We start from the raw sequence: 25,227 nt of genomic DNA on the forward strand, positions 1-25,227 counted from the left end.
TTGGCACATTAAGGCATTTCAACAAACCATCATTAATATGATGAAAGGAAATGCATATTGATGGATGATAAGGATCCTCAGGTAAACTAAAAGGTGGACAACGATTTACGTAAATCTCGGGAGAATTGGCAAAGCAGAGATCAAGCAGTCTACCATTACAATTAGGGGTACGATTATATTGACCCAATTTATGATCAAACAATTCACTAAAGAACACAACAGCCCTATCAGACGTTGAAGTAGGAACCAAACAGCCAGAATTATCTCAGTTACACCAAGTGACTTGAGGCAAATTGAAGTCACCCAATGCAACGACCAAATCAGTGGGTCTAGACCGCTTGGCCACTTCACAAATGAGGGAAGCGTGTTTTCTTTATATGGAGATATCGGAATTTTGGGGAATATAGGAGCAAGTTATAAATAGATGTTTATCAGGCATATTCGCACGAATAGCGATAAATTCAACGTCAGGAGAATTAAATTGGACGGGACTGATGCAGATATGGCAATTAATACATCACCACCAATGCGATTCACTCGATCATTTCTAAACACTTAGAAAGAATTATGAAAAAGTTCCGACGAATGAAGATCGGATTTTAGCCAAATTTCAGTAAAGGCCAAACAGAAAAATTTCGTGCTCACTGAATTTAGAAAAGTGGAACGAATTTTCGATTTTAGGCCCCTAACATTTTGATAAATGAGAGATAGTGGGCCTGAAGAAACAATTAGTTTTTTGAACGCGACAAGACTATTGCCTTGGTATTACGGGCACGATCTCGAGGGATAAATTCCTTAATTAAGGATCCTACTGGCCACAGTGATTTGAACTAATATTTTAAAAGAGGAGATTGCCCTAGATTGAGAAGGAGCCATTTTGAAAATGCTAACGCGCTTTAAGTTGACTGATGGGACTTTCGCCGCCAGATAACTTGTTATGTTATCCACCGGTGTTTCAGGTGCCAGTCTTGACACAAATATTGCTTTTCTAGGAGGAACTGCCGTCAAGCAAATGTCATTATTTGGAACAGGAGGGGGGTTCACGGTAGGAGAGTTTCGAGAATTGGGGAAAATATAGATGGGGTTATCGCCCTTGTACCGGCAGCTTGTGGGACTTGCCCAGTCTTGTGACCAACATTCACACGCGAACAGCCAGGAGGAGAGGATGATTTATTTTTCTCTTCATTACTTTTAGGCGATGGGGCTTGATTAGAGTGAGTGGCGGCTCTGGGCGGATATACCCTTGCCACTTCGGCGTAGCTTAAAACCGACGGACTTGCCGGTTTGTTTGTAACTGTTTTGCTACCAACCGACTCAGCATTATCGGAAACATTACTGTTCATTTTAGAGTTAGAGGGAACGGTAACTTGTACCAACGAATCAGATTTGGAGAAAGCCAGAGGTGACGTCCCACACGCTACGCTACGAGTAGAAGTGTCCAATAAAACGACACCGATCAAACCTAGACTTAATTAGCTCAAACTTTTCCCACAAGGAGCCGAGATTTCTACTCAATTCCGAGAAACCATAACGGGTCTCCGTAAAAAGTTTATAAAAGTCAATGTCCCGCTGCCTACAGTCAGGACATGACCATCTTGAGCTTTTAGACCGATCAGCGACTGCGTCAGCAGCACGGCCGAGAATTCCGGCACACTTTGCATGACCAAAGTGCTCGCAGAGCCAACAAGAAACGAATCGCTCAGATTCCGGGCCCGTTTTTGCCCGACAAGGTGTGTATAAACACTCCATGTCCAGTCAAAAAGGCAGTTGTGGATTATGAAGAACAGACACACAAATCACTAAAAAAATCCTAAACATAAAAATTTATCAACCAATTTGTGCAAAGCTTCTCTGTTAGGTTGACACTGTAACGAGAGATCAATAGCAACACAAACTCCAAACAGCAAAAAAATAACAGAGAAAAAGAGAGAAAACAAAAAAAAAGAGAGATTTACATCAGAGCTCAAAAATTTTGTTTGCAAAAATCAAATGAATCAAAGCGTAAAGGAAAAATATTTCTTTTACTTTGAATTCACTCACTTTCTTCTCAAAGTATATTATAAATTCACACACTATAAGGCAGAATAGCCACGAAATTCAACAAAAAATTAAAATATTAATTGCCGAAACAAAATATATACGACTATACCGCGCGACAGAGTTGCCAGACTGTTGAAAGGAACATAAAAAGCTTTTGTTGTAAGAAGTATTTAAGAAAAAAAAGGAAAAAAAGAAGAAAAGAAGAAAAGAACTTTTTCAAATTAAATGAGCAATTCAAGTAAAAACAAAAATAAAACTGCAACATTTGCTGTGCTTGTGAATGATATAAAATGAAAAAATCACATTATTGCAATTGTTGTTATAAACAAGAACAATTTTGTTTTAAATGCATAATTATGCACAAAGAAAACATAGTTGATATGTTTACTATACCATGAACAGTCCATAAGGTAATTACAGAATAATTTACAATAAATTGTGAAGTAAAGAGTAAACTGATTTTAAGATTTAATACAAAAAAAATAAAAATAACAACAAAAAATATAAGCTTGCTACATTACATATGCAACTACCCTATTGATAAAATTATGTCCGTTTAATAACCACAAAAAAGAAAGGGAAAGGGCATTAAAGAAACAAAAAGAAGAAAATATGGAGAAAAATAGTAAAGAATAACTAATACACTGTAACAAATATATATTGTATGACAACATGAAATAAACAGATTTGATTAAATAAGTTTAAATTAAATTCTTCCGGATTTACTATTAACATCTGTTACACGAGAAACAAAGAAATTGTGCAAGTTTCCATAGATAATACAAAAAAAAACATATAATTGGTAATCTATAGAGCGGACGGAAGCTAAGCAAAAAACATTTGAGCATTAGATGAAGGATAATCGATGTTGATCTCTTTACAATAACACTTTTAGTACGGGTGCATGCGTTTCTAGTGTAAAGGTGGGGTTACTAATGTCAAAATTATGGAATATGTTTGTTAACGAAGAAGTCGGGAATCTATTTCAACAACAACACCTTGCGAGACCATCCAGAAATCAACTAAAGCAGCTACCCTTTGCCGTGAATAGGACCCAGGATTCGGTGACACCTATCGTCAATTCCAGTTTAGGAGCAACAACGGATCACAACAATAAGCCGCGGGTAAGGAAGGCATCGAGTTCATCCCTTTCGTTAGTCTATATAAATAGTAAGCTAAATTTAAGCAATTAGGGTTCGGATGCCCACTGAAACTTTTGAGAAAAAAAAAGAAAACTTTGTTTTTAAATAATAAAACAATTCCTTATTGAATATTTCCGTGTATTTCCCAAACCATGATCGGTGCTTAAGTATTTGAAAAAACCAAAGGAATTCAAATTAAAAGTACTTGACTAAAAATTCTTGGCTAAGCGGGATGCTCCACCGCTGAGGCGAAGTATGGATACGCACGAGTGAAGGTAGGGGGTCGGGGAAAGGTTACTGACGGACTAAGAAGGGGCCAACGAAAGGCGTACAGGACGGACAACAGATATTACCAACGGATATACGCAGTATGAGCTCATTGAAGGGTTTGATTGAATCTTTTCTTTTTTATTTGTTTTGCCCTATTTCAAGTGCAAATCCTTTTTTTTATTGTTTTCATTCTTTTTTAAATTAAATATATTTTTTTTGTCAAGCGGCACAGCAGGCCGAATATTTTGCAAACGCTCTACCGAAAGCTGAGTTATGCTCATGACAACATCATTTTCTGAAATTACCAGGTTAGGAATCAAAAACTAACTAGATATAGGATATGGGTAGTTGCCATTTGAATCGGAATTAGTAGTTGAAAAATTACGTCGGAAGTATTCAGCAAGAAGATTCGAGGCCTCAATATCATCAGACGGCTCGGAGCCATGGAAAAAAACGTACCAGGGATATATGGAGACTTTTCTTTTGGAGTGTACAAACTTAAAAAAATAGTTAAGATTAACAGTGAGCAGTGAGGACAGGATCTGCAATGATATTGTTGGTCAGAATAGGCAAAATAGTCGGAAGCAGAACCACTTTTCATAAATTTTTTGAAAAGTTTGTTTTGTTAAATCGTGCTGGGCGGAAATAGCTAGATTTAATACGCACAAATAAGGCGCTAAGGTTCCAATATTTCCAGCATTTCAATCACAATGTGTAAAGTATGAGAAACGTGTGAAAGACGGGATTTAGGCAGTAAACTATAAGTTTGTTAAAATCATATTTATTGGACGAAGTTGAACTTGACACGTTGGAGTATTTCAACGGGCCATCATGCCTGCAACAAAAGGAAATACAAGTTGCTGGATGATACGGATCCTCACATAAACTAAGAGGTGGATAGCGATTAACAACTATCTCCCGGAAGTTGACGAAGCAAAGATCTAGCAATCTATCGTTACAAGTAGGAGTACGGCTGTAATGCAGTAAATTACAATCAAATAGTTCACTGAAAAACACAACAGCTCTATGAAATGTTAAAGTGGGCACCATGCAGCCAGAATTATCACGATAACACCAAGTGGCATGTGGCAAATTGAATTCCCCCAATGCTATGGCTATGTCAGTAGGTTTAGACTTTTCGGTAACATCCCAAATGACGGCAGCGTGTTTTTTATAAGTGGAGATATCCGCATTTGGTGAAATATAGGAGTAAGTGTCATATAACTCGTTATTGGCAATTTTCGCCGGATTTTTAATTAAATTCGACGAGACTGCAGCAGACATGGTAATAATAATATCATGACCAATGCGATCCAATCAATCCTTTATGAAAACCTGGAAAAAATTATGAAAAAGTCCCAACGAATGTAAATCAGGCTTTAACCAAGTTTCAATGGAGGCTAAATAGGAAAATTTCGTGCTCACTGAATTTAGGAAAGTAGAGCGAATATTTGATTTTAAGGATCGATGAACAGATGTTCTTCTAACTCTTGGTTAGGAGCTTGAATGGGATTAAAAATTAATTTATTGTCTTTTATCCCTCTCAAAAGAGATAGAAAATCATTGTATACCAAAGCTTCCCTTAATCCTTTTTTTAGCTTCATCGATTATTTTATTTTTCATTATCATAATTTTAATTGAATTTAATAAAGCTATAAATTTTACAGAAATTACAATTATCTCTTTCATCTATTATTGCAAATCCAGGAGCTTCACTATATTTTCTCTACATGTAGCCGGAATTTTCTCCATTTTAGGTGCTGTAAATTTTATTACAACTGCAATTAATTTTTTTTGACTGAATACTATTATTTGTTGTAATTACTGCTTTATTATTACTACTATCTAAGGTGGAGATATAACCATGTTATTAACGGATAGAAACCCAAATACAATAAAAATTAAATTTGTTGTAATATTTATCCGAGTACATTTTTTTCTCAACATTTTTTAGGATTAGCTGGAATACCTCGTCGCTGTTCAAACTATTCTGATGCTTACCAAACTTAGTGAGTCCACGAAAAGTAATGTCTAATTAAATTCCTCAATTGAATGACTGTAAAATACTCCTTTTATACAAAGTATTGTTACGAAATTTCTTTCTGGACACGGTTCATAGATCGTGGTTTTTCTTTTTCTAAGATAAATACACTTCCACGTTTTTACATCAAGATTATTCACAATTTATTTTTGAAAATACACTCGACTTCTTAACCCAAATATTCTTTTTCGACTAACTCCGCCTTCCGCAAGCATATTACTATTACCTACGCATATTACTATTACGCACGTTCATGGCGCCATTTTTAATCCGATAACCTGTGTTTCCGCTAATCTTTTTCGTCGGCCGGTAGCTGCACAATGCGCCGCGAATATGCACCTGGTTTTTCCCTGTTTAAGGAATATTTTACTTTTACTAGAAGGATTACATACTTGTGTAGTAACAATTGCATACTATCGTAACGAGTCTTCTTGGGCAGGGTAGAAACTCAGCCACTCCAAGGTTTGTTGCAAGACAATTTATATGAAACAAAATGTTCCGGACCTTTAGGGATGTTCTAATATATCCTTTCATTGGTATGCGAGATTACAAATGATTTGTAGAGGGCTGGTAAGGAATCAGCGAGGTGACCCGACTTTTAGTTGTCGCTCTTTTACCGTCTTTTCGCACACGTGGTTGGCGTTTACTTTTTCCCGTTTTCGATATCGCGGATTATTATAAAACAAGGAATACGTTGCCAGTGTCATAGCTGCCTTGGCTTCCTGGACCCACGGTTTGTCCCTGGTTGGCTATTCGTATGTACGAAAAAAAAAACGTTCCTCAGTTTCTCAGGGATGACGACTAACACCTAGCCAGTACATCCCCTATCCGTGGGGTCAGTAGTCCTAAAAAGTCCTTCCATTTACACTTACCTTAGGCGGCTATGACACAATTGAACGATTCTGTGTAATGAGCTGCTCTTTTATAGCTGCAGTCTCGCTCGCTTGTTCCATTACCAACATGTACATTCTTAGTTTAGGTTGACTTCGACGTGTTTGACGCAACCTTAGTTGCGACTTGCATGCCATACTTATACATAACTTAATGCCAACTTACGTCTATCTTATTGCTATATTTGATCAAATGCCTACTCAACATGCACCCAGGTACCAAATCGCGTGATTCATTCACCGTTAAGTGTGTGAGTGCTAAGTTTCCAATATTGTTCTTCGGCACAGTTTTTTTTCCCCTTTACGTTTCTTAACCTATGTGTACAATACTTCGCATATGTTTCTATAGTGTTATACCATTTCTGTAGAGTAAGTGTATTTCCCTATTTATGAGTGTTTATACATGTTTATACGTGTGTGTTTATATTTGGCATGTGTGATCCTACATCTCTAAATATTTTACATGGCCTATGCATCTTTATACCCTTTCATACATTTTCTGCTGGTTGTTTATACAGTGGATGCGTTGTCACATGTATGTGCTCATACATTTTTATACCTGAGGGTTTATCCCTGTGTACATGATTTGCATGGCCTAACGGCGTTTGTACATTTTTATATGTGTTTCTACGATCTTTGTGTAATGCTTATGTTACGTACGTTTTTCCGTTTATGCGGTTAACGGTTCCTTACCTTACGTTAGGGCCAGAGGCGGATGATCTAGTGCCATAAACAGAGGTATTTGGGTTTTCGCGCGGACGGAGGATTTGGACTGAATGTTTCTAGGGTCTACGGGTAGACATCTAAGCGGACGGAATTGTTACTAGTAAGGAAGCAAAACGCTTCCTTACACTATTTATTCTAAAGGAAGTATTATGTTTTGTCTCCCTTTTTGAATCATTTTTCATAGTAGTCGTCGTCCTTCAATTTAAGCAATATGGCTGCCTACTTTCAACCCTTTTTAAATTCCCTTATTAAATACTATTATTTTATTAACTTCAGGAATTCCTGTACCGTGGGCTCACCTCAGTTTAATAGAAAGAAATCATTTTCAGGCAACTCAGAGATTATATTCCCAGCTTATGAATAAATAGAAGCTCCTTTTACTATGTCAGATTCTATTTATGGTTCCACATTTTTAATAGCAATAGATTTTCATGGAAAAAATGAATTAATTGTGATAACGTTTTTATCAATTTTTTTACTACGTCAAAAAAAGAGAAGTGGCGCCCGAACAGAAAGAAAGCGGGAGTGAAGTTTGGAGTGAAAAAAAGCAACACAAAAGAATTTGCGTAGATTTTCAAAGAAAAATAAAGAATGAAAAAGAAAACCATGGGTTTCATCATCGGCAATTAATATAACAAAGTAAAAGTAATAAAAGGTTTTGCAAAATATAAGAGAACAGTCGACATCACCATTGAACAAAAATAAAGAGTTTCATGTCAATTCATACAGAGGTAAGCAAAACAGCACTAGAACCCAATTCTCTCGTCAGTGGCTTAAAAGTGTGGTGTGCGGTCAATGCGATTTATTATTACTGTGATAGCTATCCCAAGCTAGTTAGCACCCTACATAACGCCACTCAACTACAGCGTTTGTCGGTAGTATCTTTTGTTTCTTGCGCTTACATAAGCAATTCTCCTTTAATTTAAGGAAGGAAAAAGGAAACAAAAGGGATTTTCTTTTTGAACTTTTCGTTATATTTACTGAGCAGGTAGATGTTTGGGGAAAAAAAATTCAAAGTGATTTATTGGCATCGTTTCGTCCATTGCACCCACTCACCTTGAACACTGTTAAGATTTACAAGATAAGCTTTAATTTTCACTATTATAGCTGTCAACAAAAGTAACATTAGTTAATAAGATCTGAAATTTGAAATTAACCCAGAAATTTAAGAAGTCTACGGAAAAAAATTCCAACATTTTCCCCAATTGAAAGCAAATGATGCGAATTACAATAGATCATGAACGAACAGAATTTGTACCTACCGTCGAAAGAAACGCAAGAGGATACAATTCCTAGCAGGTGTAAATTTCAAATTTTTCATTTCACATATGCGTATGTAAAATTCCATTTTGTTTCTAAACTTTTAGTTCATGTAAAATTTGTAATGAACTGATCGCTTTATTGGACAAATGCGTGTAACGAACAAACGTTATATTATGATAATTTCACTGAAAATTTCTGTTAAACGCTTAAAACATGCAGCTATGCGAACAAGCAGGTCGAGGATGTAACTAACATCAACATTTTCAGATCTTGTTAGCGCCATATAAGCATATGTGATTGTATTCGTATAGCAAGACCTTAAAGTGGCAAGTTTAAATTCCATATATAGAGCCATTAATTCACATCTGCGCCACATCTAAGTGTAGTTAGCTTTTCATAACCAGAATTTTCTAAACTACTTTTACTTATAATATACTCTCAATGCTTTGATAATTCCTTAATCGGCTCATCGTGTACATTCTCCATTGCAAATGGGATAATACGTGCTGGGTAGTGGGTATGGAATATAACTTCCCATAAGTTTCATAATTGAAATATACAAAGATATATCCTCAAATAATAACAGTCACCTTAATACACACAACATTAAATATGATGATAAGCATAAAGAAAAATCTGTTCGCCAAGTTTAACTCTATTTAATATCAACAGACATTGCTCTCTTCTACTTTAGAATATTGATCCCTCAACACTCAATGTGATAGGTTAGAAAATAAGGAAAACTAACTATAATAACAACGAAAGGTGGTGATATACGAGGTTTTATTAAGGGACCCGTATGATAATAAGGGGAAAAAAGAAATGTACAACTTAAATTGATAGAGTATTTCATATAACGGCTAAGTTACTACCCCTGTACCGTAGGGATAACCGAACTTACTCCTCTTCAAAATAAATTCCCATCATCGTCGAAAATCTCTAGGCTACGATTGAAAGCCCTTCTATTATAAAACGAAATTACAACAAGCCCAGTAACTATTTCCAAAATTTTTAAAATCAAAATACGGGTACGGAGGCGATAACCACCTAGTAGCACAGTGTACCATTGCTTAAAATTGGGTGGAAACTCTCCTATAACAGTGGAATCTAAAAGATCATGTAGAAAATTTTCCGAAATACAAACATAAACATATGCAGATGGTTGACCAACATATTAACCGAAAAAGTTCTAAAATTTTGAAATGTGAAAATAGATTTAATTTTTCAAACAAGTAATACAACTCGGTATACGTAATTTAAAGATTTCAATTAAAATTGAAAAGTGAATACGAAATGTATTTGTCAATAAAGCATATCATTTTCAAAAAAAAAAAAAGGGAAACAAAACCATAAATAAACTAACCATAAGCGAAGTCGTAAAGACGTTTTGAAAAATTAAATATTTCAATAAATAAAGTTTCGCAACAACGTTCCACGGAACACCTCGGAGACCCCGAGACCGAACGTTCAGAACCAGCAGCTCAGCATCGGCTGCGAAAACGGGAGAACGTAAGACCTCCGATGCCACCGAAATCAACACCTCAGGTGAACAGGCGACGCCGATTCTCGCTCTAGCGGCACTGTCCCCCACCAGCAGCGCCGCCGACGATCCGTGGAGGATAGCGCCGCCAGAGACCACGCCTCCACCACCGATTCCGCGCGAGCGCTAGAATGAGCGAACGCCTGCCTGCTGAGACATAGCCCTACACCCACGAACGGCCACCCCTGGTAGTCACGCCTCATCCCAACGCCTGCCAACCGGCACCACGCCAACGGACACGAGCCCAAAGGGATTAGCCGGTCTCGAAATCGTTGAGCACCATGCCCCGGTCGCTGTAACAAGCTGCCGTGCAGCGGCAAGGGGTCATGCAGAAGGAATTCCGCCGAAAGCTGCGTCGCCTCGAGGAAGTCTTTTTCGACGAAGGGTATTGAGTTACCCTGGTTTCCACAGGATATGTGCGGCCATCCATAACACCGAATTACCGCGCGCACTTCTCCGAGGGGTCCGTCTAAGCAGCGACCCTGCCATGACACAGCCGGACATGCAATTCTTTTCAAAGGCTGACCTGATGCAGTCATCACCGGCCACCGAATTACGGACCTGCCGACAGTAGTCCGTCTCAATGCGGCTGGACTGATCATCCGGATGTTCGCAGAATTCCAACGAACAGTGGCACCGGACCGGCGGACTGTGCTGATCGATGAACAGCTGTATGTCATCATCGTCAGCCACCGGGGGGAGTGGGCAGCTAAACGGGACAGCCCTTGCTGCAACTGGAGGCGCTAAGCATTCACATAAACAACATCATCAACAAACGCCAACCGAGCAGCACATCGCTTGTAATAATAGCGTCACAACAACACAACAATAATCACCAGCATTTACCCCAACAATTATCGTTAATAACAATTTCAATACAACAACAATCACAGCCACAACCAACTATTCTCCTACTAGCGGAACAGCGACAGCAAAAATCATCAATATCGGATCAACTAACGACTATCGCATTGCAGTCTTTGTAAAAATGCTAACAACGGCGGCAGTGGCAGCCGCCGTCGCCAACGGTTTGGGAAACCGCTGTTACCTCGACAGCAGCAACAACTACCACAATGATCGACAACTACAAAATGCAGAACAACAACAACAATCCGTGAAAAGTCATGACCATCGACAATTCCACGTACCATCCCTACACGATAACAAAAGTGACCCACAGTTAAGGGTCCGTCAACCCAATACGAGCCCAGAGTGGCCAACGTTGACATAACCCGTACCTCCCTGGTCAACAGTCCAGCACATCAACGTAGGAAAGTCAGAGGTACAGGAGAGCCGATGGGACCAACGGCGAGCGATCCGACACTTCGATGCCGGAAAGCCGATGATACAAAAGTGCTCGCATGACACTCCACCAATGAGAGGCGAGTGCCAAAGCCGATGGCATTGCGCCCAGCACCCTGCTCTGCTCAAGCAACAGGCTGTGCGTCATCATAAAATAATAGCACAATGCTCTACTCAGGCAACAGGCTCTGCGTCAACTTTTCAGCTAAACCATCCCCATCCGCAGCAGCAGCAGCAAACAGACACACCACACCGAAGCCGTCACCGACTGGCCAATACCGGATAGGCGTATCACCAGTCACTTCTTCCCCCCAAAGAACGGCGGATCTGTGAGGAGCCAAAGTCGTCCATCGTTTTGCCCTCACGGTTTCTCCGTCTCTGGTGGGGAGAGTAAGATAGAGAATAGGTTAGAGAATAAGAATAAATTAAAAATAGGATAGGGTAAAATAGTTTTAGTTTTAGTTGAGAGTTTAGTGAGTGATGTTGAGAGCGATGGCTCGCTTGCGACAGTACGATTTTGAAATGGTGAATAAAGTATGAATTCTTACAACCGGCCAAGTGTATTATAAATTTCTTGTGTTTCCTGGGCCACTGAGCTACCCCAGCCGCAGAGATATGGACCGCAAAGGCCATCACAATATTTAACAATTATTCATAACATAAAACTTAATAAATAACTTTCGGAATAAATGGTATTAAATAATTGATCTACTTGAGGCAAATTAAGTAAACTGTTACATAAATTCGCCTCTCCAAAATATTCAGACCAACCTTGGTCGGATACTAATTAATAGTCTCATACTTCGAAATATAGGGTATATAAGATATAGATCCTAAAGATACAGAAATTGTATATCAAAACATAGATTTATTAAAAAAAAAAATATACAGCGGAAAGAGTCTTAAAGTAAATCTTAAATTAATTAATTTTAAAACTTAGTATAAGCACAATAAAACAAATAAGAAGGAAAAAAAGAAACGAGCATGTACACAACTAGCATAAAGCCCCCCCAACCGGTACAGCACCAAATTCCGATGGAACCCCTAATAGTTAATAACAACTCATTTTCGAATCATCGTGTCATTTTAAGGTTTAGACCTGGTTTAAGTACGACATAGGTAAATTACGCGAATTAAGCAATGTTGCTTTAATGGACTTTACAGAGTCCGATAATGATGGAACCCCTAATAGTTAATAACAACTCATTTTCGAATCATCGTGTCATTTTAAGGTTTAGACCTAGTTTAAGTACGACATAGGTAAATTACGCGAATTAAGCAATGTTGCTTTAATGGACTTTACAGAGTCCGATAATGAGAATAACTGATAGACATCATTTAGGTTCTTGCAAACAACTCTGAGTGGGTTAAACAGTTCATAATTATAATTACATTGACTAAGCTTCATCAAGATAAAGTGCCTAGAGAAGCGGTTAGGATCATTAAAGCTTATATCACCAAGTAATGCATGTAGCAATAGTATCATTTATTACTTGGATTAAAAAGGAAACGCCAACAACAAATCTACGTTTTTCGAGAGACAGTAAGAACAACATAAGCAATCTATTTTCATAGGGCGGAAGAGAGCCCATCGGATCGCAACCCAAATTTCTAAGGGCAAACAGCAAGAATTGCTTTTGAACAGATTCAATTGAATCTACGTAGCACCTATATGAAGGAGACCACACAACAGAGGCATACTCAAGTATAGGTCTAACCAACCACAGGTACAGCCTTTTCGTAATGTAGGGATCATCAAGCTCTTTGAACCACCTCTTTATAAAACCAAGCGTGGGCCTAGCTTTGCTTAACGAGAGCTCAATGTGCAAATTAAAACGTAATCTATGGTCAAATAGAACGCCTAAATCCGTGAACGTATCGACGTCCTCCAACTTATGCAAATCAATGAAATACTGAGTAATGAATGATTTTCTTCTTGAGAAAGAAAGGTTCCTATATTTATTTAGATTTAGTTTCAGAAGATTCAAAGAGCACCATGCAACCAAATTATTCAAATCACTTTGAAGCTGATGTGATTGCGATTCGACGGAGAAGGAAGAAAACAGTTTGACATCCTCAGCGTACATGAAGATCTGACTCGAATTAATCACCGATGGGAGATGATTAATGTATAAACTAGATAAAATGGGACCTAAGTGGCTGGCTTGAGGTGCGCCAGACGTCACAGGCAATTCATCCGAGGTGATAAAGTTAAACAAAACTCTGTAGGCTCTATTGTGCAAATAAGAGCTTATCCATTTCACTAAGTAGAAAGGGAAGCCAGAGGCTTGAAGTTTAAAGATAAGTAGTCTATGGTTAACCAAATCAAACGCTTTGCTTAAATCAGTATATATTACATCTGTGTGAGAGAAAACGCATTGAAAACATGACAAGTAAACTCTAGCAAATTGGTGGCAGTAGATCGTCCTTTCCGAATGCTGGTGTGGAGAAATATACGAATTAATGGCAAATGCCAAATGCTTAGTCACAATTTGCTCAAACAGGTTTGGTAAGACACTCAAGTTGGCTATGCTTCTGTTGTTCTCCAAAAGTTGGCTTCTTCCACTTTTGTAAATGGGAATAAGGAAACTACTCTTCTAACACAAAGGGAAAACACCTAAATTCAAAGATCGGTTAAAAATCTTAGAGATAACACCATACAACTCGACGGCGCAAGATTTAAGAACACGTGATGGAATTCCATCAGGTCCAAGCGCACAGTTATATTTTAGAGAGCTCAACCCTTCAAAAACGTCATTTTCAGAAATATCAAATTAGGAATTGAAACTAAATTAGTTATCGGATGTGGGTAGTTTGGTGATAAATCGGAGTTAGCAGCCGAAAAACTTTGTCGTAAGTATTCAGCAAATAGATTTTCAATTTCAAAATCTTGCGAGGAATCAGATCCATTAAGAGAAACATGAGAGGGATGTGTGGAAATTTTTCTTTTAGAGTTAACAAATTTAAAAAAGTATTTAGGATTGGCAAATGGAGAGGATTTATGGAAGGTGCTTGCAATAATAATGGTGGTTGAGGGAGTTAAATCTATGCCTTGCCACGGAGTTAGCGAAATAGCCAAGAGCATAGCCACTTTTCGAATATTTTTTGAATACCATGTTTTTTCTGTTCTTGTAATATTCAATTGTCCTATTAAACCACGGGTAGCACCTGCTTCGAGCTCGGCACTGCTTGATCGGAACAGTTGCAGCAATAGCTAGATTTAATGTATTGTAGAACGATGACAATAAGCTTTCAATACTTCATTTTGAGAGATCAAGCCTTATATGTTGTAACGGCCGCGAACAAACCTTGGGTAGGGTGTCTGTCGGTCCGTGTCAACCGCAAGTATCGCAATAACGGCATGCCGTTAGGCAAAATCGTGTGATTTTGTGGTACCGTTTATAAATCGCATGATCTTGCGGGATATAATTGTTTTGTTCTTTTCTTCTTTTCCCTTTCATTAAGACAGGCAAAATCATGTGATTGTGCGGCATTCTTTTTTGTTTGCTTTTACAAGAATAGACAGAATCATATGATCTTGCGGGACTTTGTTTGCTTTTACAAGAATAGGCAAAGTCGCATGATCTTGCGGGATTTTGCTTGCTTTTGCGAGAGTAGCGGCGAGCCGCTATAGAGAGCAACATAAAAAAGAAAAAAAGAATTGACCAGTGATGAGAAGTCTGTCTGTTTTTTGTTTCTACGATAGAGAAGAGAATTATTTGGCATCTGCTGAGGTTCAGACCTGTTCTCGAGCTTATTATAAAAACGGATAAATAAAATAATTTTTAAAATTAGTCTTCAAGTGTAACAAAAAGGACTAATCTTTACCAATGTGAAATAAGTAAAAATAGGATAGTTCGCCCCACAAGGGTATTTAATAACTAAATAGTGCATTTCTGTTCATATGATTTGTTTCTGGTGAATGACATCAATGTGTCTTTAGTTGAAATGTGAGCGTCAACAAGTGCGCTTGCTATTGTTTTTTTTGATTACATATCGCAAAAAAAAATTTTTAACCTGACAGGCATTAAATAGAATTGTGAGAATGAGTGAACGAATTAAATATCATAAATAATCTGCAGTGGCTGGAAATATGAAATCAATCTTTCTAGAGAACAAAAGCAAAATAAAATCGTTGGTGTGATTATAAAATAAAAATAAAAAAAAGGTTGGTGATTATATAAAGAACGATGCCCAGGAAGGCTTCCATCAAATTTTGATTCTATAACTAATAGTTAAGCACGCATGTATTCCTTTCATCTTTTTAGTGCAATAGAGAATTGATCATTAAATCTCAAAAGACAAAAAACCACATAAGGCAGTTTGAACTGTTCGTTAGCGTTTGTCTTAAAATCGCGTTCGAGCCAAATCCAAGCGTACGTTGTGGACCGAAAGAAGAAAAAAATTCTCCACTTTAAGGAAAGAAAATATCCTAGTTTGATATTGAGTGAGATTTAACAGAAAATTCATCCAAATTCTGATTCTCATATTAACAATAAAAGTCGTGGACTTGTCACATTTTAATAATCAATTTAGTAACTTTTTAATATGAATATCAAAAAAAAAAAAAGCAAAGAAAAAAAGAAAATAAAAGAAAACTTCTACAATAACCATCTTGCTCATAGATCGAAGAAGACGAAATAAAGAGGAGTAAAGAAAGAGTGATTGAATAATGTCTCTTAACTAAGGCAAATCGTGAAAGAGAAACAAAAGTATAAGTAGATAAATTTACCATTTCTCTTTGTCTCGCCGCCAAATTTAATTGCATCTGTGCAGTTTTTGTTCAATTGCAATAGGGCGTTGATAATTAAATCTCAAAAGTCAAGAAACGTTATGAAGCAAGCAAATAAGAGAAAGCAGTACTAAGCCAGAATATTGTGTTTTTTAATTCTTAAACGATAAAACTGCCTTCAACAATAACGAAGTGAAGAGTTGAGTGTGTTGGTAGAATGTACCAAGCAAAGCGCATCGCATTCGTGTATGAATATGTTAATTTTAAATATCAGTGACGGTATGCGTACGAAAACAGAAAAAAAATAAACAAAACTAAAATATATCTATGTAAACAACATAAAATTATCGAAATTTTGTATAAGGAATACGTGGACTTCTTATTACAATAGCTTTTGCGAAACTATATACATTAAGAGGAAAATTGTTAACACTAAAAATATTTAAGAAAAAAAAAAGAGAATTGGTATAAAGAGATGTTAACATTGAGTTGATTTGTTTTTTTTGAAATAAAAAAAAGGGGGTTTTCATAAAGTCAAATTCCTTGTTAAATCATTAAAGAGCAAAACGCTTCTGTGCAAGATCCTATAAGGTCTCTAAAAGAAATTTGAAGAGAGAAATCGCTTCTGATTAGCTCTGCCTGGCTCCATTCTATGAGTGTTTGTTTGCGTTCATCACCAAAGTAAATCCAGCGTTTTATGCGATTGTGGTGGAGGCAAACGCAAGCAGCTTCAACTTCAAGCAGCGGATGGCAGCAGCAACCACCACAGGGGCCGACAGCACTGCAGCAGTAAATAGGACGTCAGCGGGAAGGGACAACGCCGTAGTAACCCAGGTATTTGCCTTGTTTTTTTGTTGTTTTGTGAGCCTCGAGTTCTTAGTAAAACGCCACGAGTGGCTAAGGCCTAACACGCACTACGGTAGCGGCAGTGCGATGCGAGGAGTGCACGCGTAGAAGAGAGGGGGGGGGGGGGGGGGGGGTTAAGGAGGACGTCAGACAGGTACAGACGGACTCACGCTAGACAGACGTACGACAGGTTGCCGACGAAAAACATATTTTTTTTTCTTTTTTTTTTCTTTATTCTTTGTCACGCGGCTCAGAGAACCAAATCCGGTCAACTAATTCGCTCTACCGGCCAAAGAGGGGCTAAAACCGTGACAATGTGAAAGATGATGTTTTAGGAATACAATATTGATTTTATTAAAATCGTAATATTTATTTAAAAACGTTTGATTTGGCACATTAAGGTAGTTCAACGAACCATCATTCTTGTGATGAAAGGAAATGCACATTGCTGGATGATAAGAATTCGCAGGTGAACTAAAAGGTGGACAACGATTTACACTAATCTCAGGGAAATTGGCGAAGCAGAGATCAAGCAGTCTAACATTACAATTAGGGACACAGTTGTATTGAACTAAATTATGATCAAATAATTCGTTAAAGAACACAACATTTCTATGATCTTGGAGTAGGAATCAAACAGCTAGAATTATCACTGTTACACCAGGTGACTTGAGACAAATTGAAGTCTCCCAACGCAACTACCAAATTGAAGGGTTTCGATTGCTTGGACACTTCACAAATGAGGGCGGCCTGTTTCTTATATAAGGAAATATCAAAATTTGGGGGAATATAGGAGCAGGTTATAAATAGTTCTTTATTAGACATTTTCACTCGAATGGCGTTAAATTCAACGTCAGGAGTAGTAGGAAATTCAATTAATTTAGACGGAAATGACGAAGATATGGCAACTAATATGCCACCACCAATGCGATCCAATCGATCATTTCTGAAAACCTGGAAAGAATTGTGGAAAAGTTCAGATGAATGTAGATCAGGTTTTAACCAAGTTTCAGTGAAGGCCAAACAGGAGAAATCTGTGCCCACTGAGTGTAGCAAAGTAGAACGAATTTATGAATTTAGGCCCTTAACATTTTGATAAATGAGAGATAGTGAGCCTGAAGAAACATTTAGTTTTTTGAAGGCGACAGGACTACTGGTTAAATATTATAGGGACGATCACGAGGTATAAATTTCCTGATTATGGATCCAACTGGGCACAGTGGTTTATATAACAACATATCAATATTTTCATTCGAAGCAAGAATTTTAAAAAAAGCGGTTGCTCTCGATTGAGACGGAGCCAATTTAAAAATACTAACACGCTTTAGATTGACTGATGGGACTTTCGCCGCCAAAAAACTTTTTATGTTATCCACAGATGTATCGGGTGACAGTCTTGACACAAATAATGCTTTTCTGAAAGGAACTGCCGTCAAGCCAATGTCATTACAGCTAGGAGCAGTAGGGTTCAGGACTGGGGAGTTTTGAGTTGGGGAGAATATAAATGGGGTTACCAATAGTCTTTATTAGTCTTAGGCGATGACGCCTGAGTAGAGTGAGTGACGCCACTGGGAGGAGATAACCTTGCCATTTCAACACAGCTCAAACCAGAAGGAGGTTCCGGCTTGTTTTTAACTTTTTGGCTACCGACCGACTCAGCGATAGCAGAAACGCTAACCTTCTTTGTAAATATTGGGGAAGCGATAACTTGTCCCAACGAATCAGATTTAGGAGGATTCAGAGGTAACGTACCACACACTACGCTATGAGTTGCAACTTTGCTCGCTGTGGAAAAAGGTAAGGGCTCAATAAAACGACGCTCATCAAACCTAGTCTTAATTATCTCAAACTTCTTACACAAGGAGCCGAGATTTTTTCTCAATTTAGAGGAACCATTTTTCGTTTGCGCGAAAAGTTTTTAAAAATATATGTACGGCTTTCTACAGTCAGGACATGACCATCGTAAAACTTTTGAGGGATCAACGCCTGCATCAGCGGCACAGTCGATTACACCGGCACAATTTGCATGGCGAAAGCGATCGCAAATCCAACACTAGTTGAACCGTTCAGCTTTTGGGCTTGTTTTCGGATGACATGGTGTATATAAACGATCCATCTCCGGTCAAAAACGACAGAAAAGGATTATGAAGAAAAAAAAAGAACAAAATGCAAAAAGATGCACAACACAACAAATTTAACCAAACTTCTCCGTTACTTTGACATTGTAACAATAGAATGAAAGTAAAGCAACCAAAAAAAGACAAATAAAAACCAAAAAAAAATGAGGCACAATATAGGTAAATAGCCAAAAAATCCTAAAAGAAATTAAAACATTAATTGCAGAAAAAGACGACTACACCGCGGACGCAGAGTTGCCAAAGGTTCGATTTCTATTCATCGTTTTTAAATTTCTGCCGACGCATTATTTGTATTAGAAGATTTTAATTTACATGATGTTTCCTTTACTGCAAAGTTGAGGGCAGCTATTTGGGTCTCATATTTAGCTTTAGTTACTATGTTGAAATTTTAGAGCTTATATTTGAGCTATGTTTTTGTCGATTGAATTTCTTTAATAATCTTTTGGACTTGGTCTTTTGTAGTACGAACAATGTATCCTTTCTTCGTATCCTCCCGCTTGTCTCCCGGGAAGATGTACATTACCCAACCATTGTGATCACGCCAAACTGGTCGGCCATAAACCCTAACTTATGTCAAGTTTTTGCCAAGAATTTCATTTATTAATCTTATTATTGTAAATATTGCCAGAGAATAAATTGTAAGGCTAAAGTCTTAAAGCGCTAGCATCTAAGGGTTTCGGCTTTTATTAAAATTCCTTCCGCACTTGAGATTTGAACCCATGACCATTGAACTGCTAGTCGGGAGTCTTGCCTACTCAGCCACTCAGGCTGATTGAAACACACATAAATACATATCTATACTACATATATATACTACAAAATTAAAAGAAAAAAAAAAGGAGAGTATTTCACTCGATTATAGAATGAAAAGAAAAGAACAACTATAAACAAGGTTATACTTACACTTATTAACCAATGACATAGAAGCTTTGAATCTAAATACCAATGAAACAAGAAAAATAGGGACACAAACTAGTTTGTTTCTGCGATTTTTGCTTTTCTTTGATTTCTTTTTTTTTTTCTTTTTGAATCTTAAGGAAATAAACAATTCCTAATATATACATATATATACTTTGATAACACATTATCATATCTTTCTGCCTTGCTCTAACACGTCCACACCTCGAAATTCAGACAGCACGCTCGTTTTCTCTGAGTGTCACTTCGGGAAGTTTGGTTTTGGGTTTTCTTTTTTTCTGTTCTCTTGGTTCATTGGGGTGCAGGGTTAACCTTGTAGTATTTCGGATAGCGTGTTACCTTTATGAACCCTAGCATCGGCCGTGACATTACTTCGCAAACGGCAAACGAAACTCCAGCGACATGGTTCGATCGTGAGTTTTGACGTTTTCAATTCGGAAGGAGCAATACTACTGAAGAGTATCCTGCTGGTAGCAGTGCACCGGAACTTTTCAACAGTCTTAGTAAAAAATTGGACGACTTGTTTAAAATGTCTGACAATGAGTCACGAGACAATGCCCACAACACCAGCGGCAACACCACAGAAAAAAGGCAGCAGTGGTCACAACCAACCAGATCCACTAGCAGTCAGTTCTAATCAGCAGCTAGTGGACATACTAAAGCAGCGAAATTGGAAACCTAAAAAGAGAAAAATCCACGGAAGCCCGGCAAAGTCGACTACGAGAGAGCGAAGGGCACAAAATTTTGGAATGGCAGCGTCAACACGACGGTAGTACTCCCGAACATCAGTCTCCAAACAGACCAGCGCAACCAGCAGGCAGAACAACCAAGGACTAGCGATGAGAACTCCCGAAGGCGAAACGTAGACTTAAATCGCTGGCACTTAAAATTCGAAAGCAAAAGGACGAAGAAGCTGTTAAGAGAAAGCAGAGCCAGTCCAAGGCATATAAATGAAATCGGTCAGAAAGGGGCAAGAAGTGATGGGACTCACAGCTAAACCGTCGAAGCCTTCGTGCTTCAGCATGACAAAGGTAAATACAGGTAACGTGGAGACGGTGGTGCTGAGAGAAACGATAGTAGGTGTGGCAGCACCTACAATGCAAATAGGCATCAGGAAGAGCGACGTCAGCTTCAACCCACACCGGCATGTGCAGGCCAGCCAAAGCAAGCGGCAACGCCCATGAGGACAACACTGGATCACCACAATGGTTTGTTTTGGGTGCAGCAAGAGAGCTATTGCGCGCTACCACCACCAGACTGGCTAGGCAAACCGGGAACGCCTGCCAGACGAGACACTACCCGGAAAAACAATAATAACAATACTATGGAGAGAAGGGAGATGCGAAGGAACACCGAGGGAACAAGACGTCACCGCATGCAGAAGCTTGGTACAGAGGATCGCAGACTACCAGCAGAAGCGCCGTGAAATATTTAGCGCCAAAATTCGAAATGGACGAGCGCTAACAAGAAAATACAAAAGAATTCTTATGCTTTGACAGAGGAGAAAGGCTTATAAGAGATTTCAGCAAAAGGAAGTCTTAGCAATTGTTACCCTGGAGTACGATGACAGGATGTTCGCGCGAACTAAATTGACAACAGCTAAACCCTATTTTCACCCTGCATCGCATGCATACGCAAACCAGATTCCATTAAATCTATTACCAAACGGCCGCTCGACAATGATAAGCAGTGAATTCGAATTGTCTACCAACACAGATGATGGAAGTGGTAATGATGGCGAACCTGATAGTAGCAATAGTCAAACACTGTGGGACTGGGCCACGGAAGCGTTAAGAGATTCACGTCCCATAGATCGCGGACGCTTACTAAGCTTGTTGCAAGGAATTGTAAATGAAAGCAAAATCAACAACTCAAAGAGTCGCTGGACTTACGAAATGAACAGATTAGTAAACTTAATCGCGATTTGGAAGTTTAGTGACACCAGCTAGACTTACTTCAACTAAATCACACGCATAGTAATGGCGTAATTGCGATCAGATCCCACCGGGAAAAACTACAACGTCCTGAACCTGGAAAGTACGAGATAATTTCCAAGGAAACAAATAAAAGAATTACTAACCATTCAAACCAGAATGTGGAACTGTTGATGAAGCGTGAATATTGCCAGACACACAATTGTCATCAAGAAAAATTTTGTCAACAGCGGGTAACGAAGGATGCTAGGGTATACCAAGCCACGGATGTACTCTCGCTATAAGGCCCGTGCATGCACAGTCGAATCATAGGCAATGCCCGGCCACCTCAGTCAGTAGAGCATGAGACTCTTTATCTTGGTCCGCAGTTGTCAGTGCAGCATAGTTGGTCAGTCCGCGTACTATTTGACGTACCATTTCCATATGGCAGGCGATATCGGTAGGTCCGAGCTGTAACGTCCGCGAACAAAATTCAGGGAGGGTGTCTTGCATATGCTTTTGTCACGAGTGTTATCACTACGGCATAGCATTATGCAACATCGCATAATGCTATTCTTTTGTTTTTTTGCAAAATAGCGGCTAGTCGCTGGGCATGTAAGAAAGGAGGGAGAGAGCAAAATGATGCGAAGAATTTTGGTGGTGGTTTTTAGTTGAGTTGAGTTTGAACAATGAAGTTTGAGTTGTGAAAGAGATCGGATGGAAAGCGATGGTGACGTTAAAATCAGAATAATTGACTTTCTGTGTAGTAATAATTTATTAAATATGAAAAAGGAAAAAAAGGGGAAATTTAATTCAAAATCTTTTTTTTCTTGTAAACGTTATCAGTACGAGTTTTTTAAACTGAAGTGTTAATAAAGGCATAAGAAATATTAATAAGAAAAAGATTCATAATATCTTAGGCACAAAGTGAAATTCAGGATAAGAAAAGAAACACAATGTAAAGCAAAAAATACGAAAAGGCATTAGAGAAAAACAAAGATATAAGCTACAATATTGTTAAAATGAAAAAAGCTTATCCATTATGAAACAAAACTTAATGTGCTACAAGAAAGTTTTTTCGGTAAATTGAGCAAAAAAAAAAAAAAACATGCACCAAAGTGATAAAAATGAATATCTGCAAATAAAAAAAAAAATAAACAAATGATCAAACTAAGAGAGTTTACGTTTATATACATAGAAATGTACAGTTCTGTCCCTACGGCAAAGGAAATTGTACTAGAGCGTTCTACAATAAGTATGAAGTGTAAAAGCGAAACTAACTCTAAAAATAGTAACTAGTTCTTCAATTTCCTAAGTAAAAAAATTGTTAAGAAAAACCACATTCATGAAGAGAAATAATGGGCGAAATATATGAAATGTAAAAAGTTAGAGAAGAGAAAAAAACTATTAAAACTATTCGAATAATTAAATAAAGTGTTTGTTAAAGCCTTTGTAAGAAACTAAAACGAAAAGCTTTATTATTAAAGACATCGTGGTAAAAAGGGCGAGTAGCTAAGCCTCTGTTAATGACTTAAATGTTTGTATTGTGGTGAAATTGCCTGCCTTGGCGTTTGACAGTTTGGGCTTATCCTCGATTGGATACCAACAGCACTGGAAGGAAAAAGATTAAGATCTTCATTACTTGCAGAAATCATCAAGCTGTCACCGACTCCAAGGCTGCCAACTTATAAGAGGAGTGCAAAGCATTGTTTTAGTTAAGAGAGAAAAAAAAACAAATATGAACAATTAAACAGCGTATCTCACCGCTGAGGCGGGGTATGGGGTGGCGCACGTGTGAGGGGAAGTAGGGGGAGCCTGGACAGAGACCGGCGGACAAAGACCTTTTTTTATTATTTTTATTTTATTTTCTTTATTTTTTATTTTCGTTTGTTTGTAATACGGCGCAGCAGGTAAAAATAATAAAATGATTTCAAAATCCAAGTCTTGTAAACCAAAAATAAATTACAAATTTTTAAAATATCAAGAAAAAAGAATCTAATTGTCATTAACCTGCCAATTTAATATTTTATTTAAACTATTTCTTGAAATCATTCGATGAATTTTACATGCATGTATTTTATTACACAGGAAACTCAGTTAAAGTAAATTAAGAGCCGAATTCAATTGACTCAGAAGTAAATCTATACTAATACTAAAAACTAATACAAAGTATATAAGGAAAAAAATATGAGGAAAAATAAATAAAAAATAATAATTCATGTATAAACAAATAAGAGGGAAAAAAAGTATGTTCACAACTAGCACAAAGGAACAGCCCCAAACAGAAGAGATCCAAGTTGCAAGTGAACCCCTAATGATGAAATGTTAAGTTACAATCTTATCTGTTACTCTAAATATTACATAGGCAAATCACGCGTATAGTTGTTTTGATAGAGATAATATAGATAATTTATAATAATAATATAATAAATAATAGATATCGTTTAGGTTTCTGTAAATGATCGATTAAACAGCTCCTTCAACTCTTTGGATAACCTCTAAATATAACCTTTGGTCGAATAGAACCCCTAAATCGATCAACGAATCAACATTTTGCAACTTGTGTGATTCAGGAAAATACTCAGTATTGAACGACTTCCTTAAGAAAGAAAGCTTCTTGCATTTATTTTGATATAATTTTATAAAATTTAACGAGCGCCATGTAGCCAAATTATTTAAGTCAATTTGAAGCTGATACGATTGCGATTCCAAAGAGGAGGGAGAAAATAGTTTAATAACCTCCACATACATTAAGATATGGCTGGATTTTATCACCAATGGCAGATCATTAATGTCTAAATTAAATAAAAAGGGTCCTAAGTGGCTGCCTTGAGGGACAACAGACGTAGGGAAAATCCATCCGAGGTGATGAATTTAAACAGAATACTGAATGATCTGTTATATAGACAAGTGCTTAGCCATTTCACTAAGTAGAAAGGGAATCCAGAGGCATAGATTTTGAAGCTCAATAAGTTGTGATCAAACGCTTTGCTAAAACCAGTATATAAGACGTCCGGACGTAAGCCACTAAAAGAAGCTTTGAATATATGGGAATTGCATTCTAAAAGATTCGCAACAGTTGATCGCCCTTTCAGAAAGCCATGCAGACCATATAAACAGAAAATGCACAAACTCTACATAAAATGTATAAAACTGTAGAAACGCATTCAAAGTATTCGCAGGTAGGGAAACGCGTAATGTACACATAGGATAGAAATATAAAGGAAAAAAAAAACCGTGTCGAAGAAAAATATTGTAAGCATAGCGTGTCTAGCACTCACATACCTAACGGTTAACAAATCAGGCGATTTGGTACCTAGATCAGCAATGACAGTGAAACGAGCAGAAGAATAGGCATACAAGCAAGCACAGCGAGTCTAGCACGCCCATACCTAACGGTTATCAAATCAGGCAACTTTGTACCTAGATCAGCAACGACAGTGAAACGAACAGAAGAATAAGCATA

The sequence above is a fragment of the Glossina fuscipes genome, unplaced genomic scaffold, assembly GCF_014805625.2.
Source record: "Glossina fuscipes isolate IAEA_lab_2018 unplaced genomic scaffold, Yale_Gfus_2 117, whole genome shotgun sequence".
In the NCBI taxonomy this organism is placed as follows: Eukaryota; Metazoa; Arthropoda; class Insecta; order Diptera; family Glossinidae; genus Glossina; species Glossina fuscipes.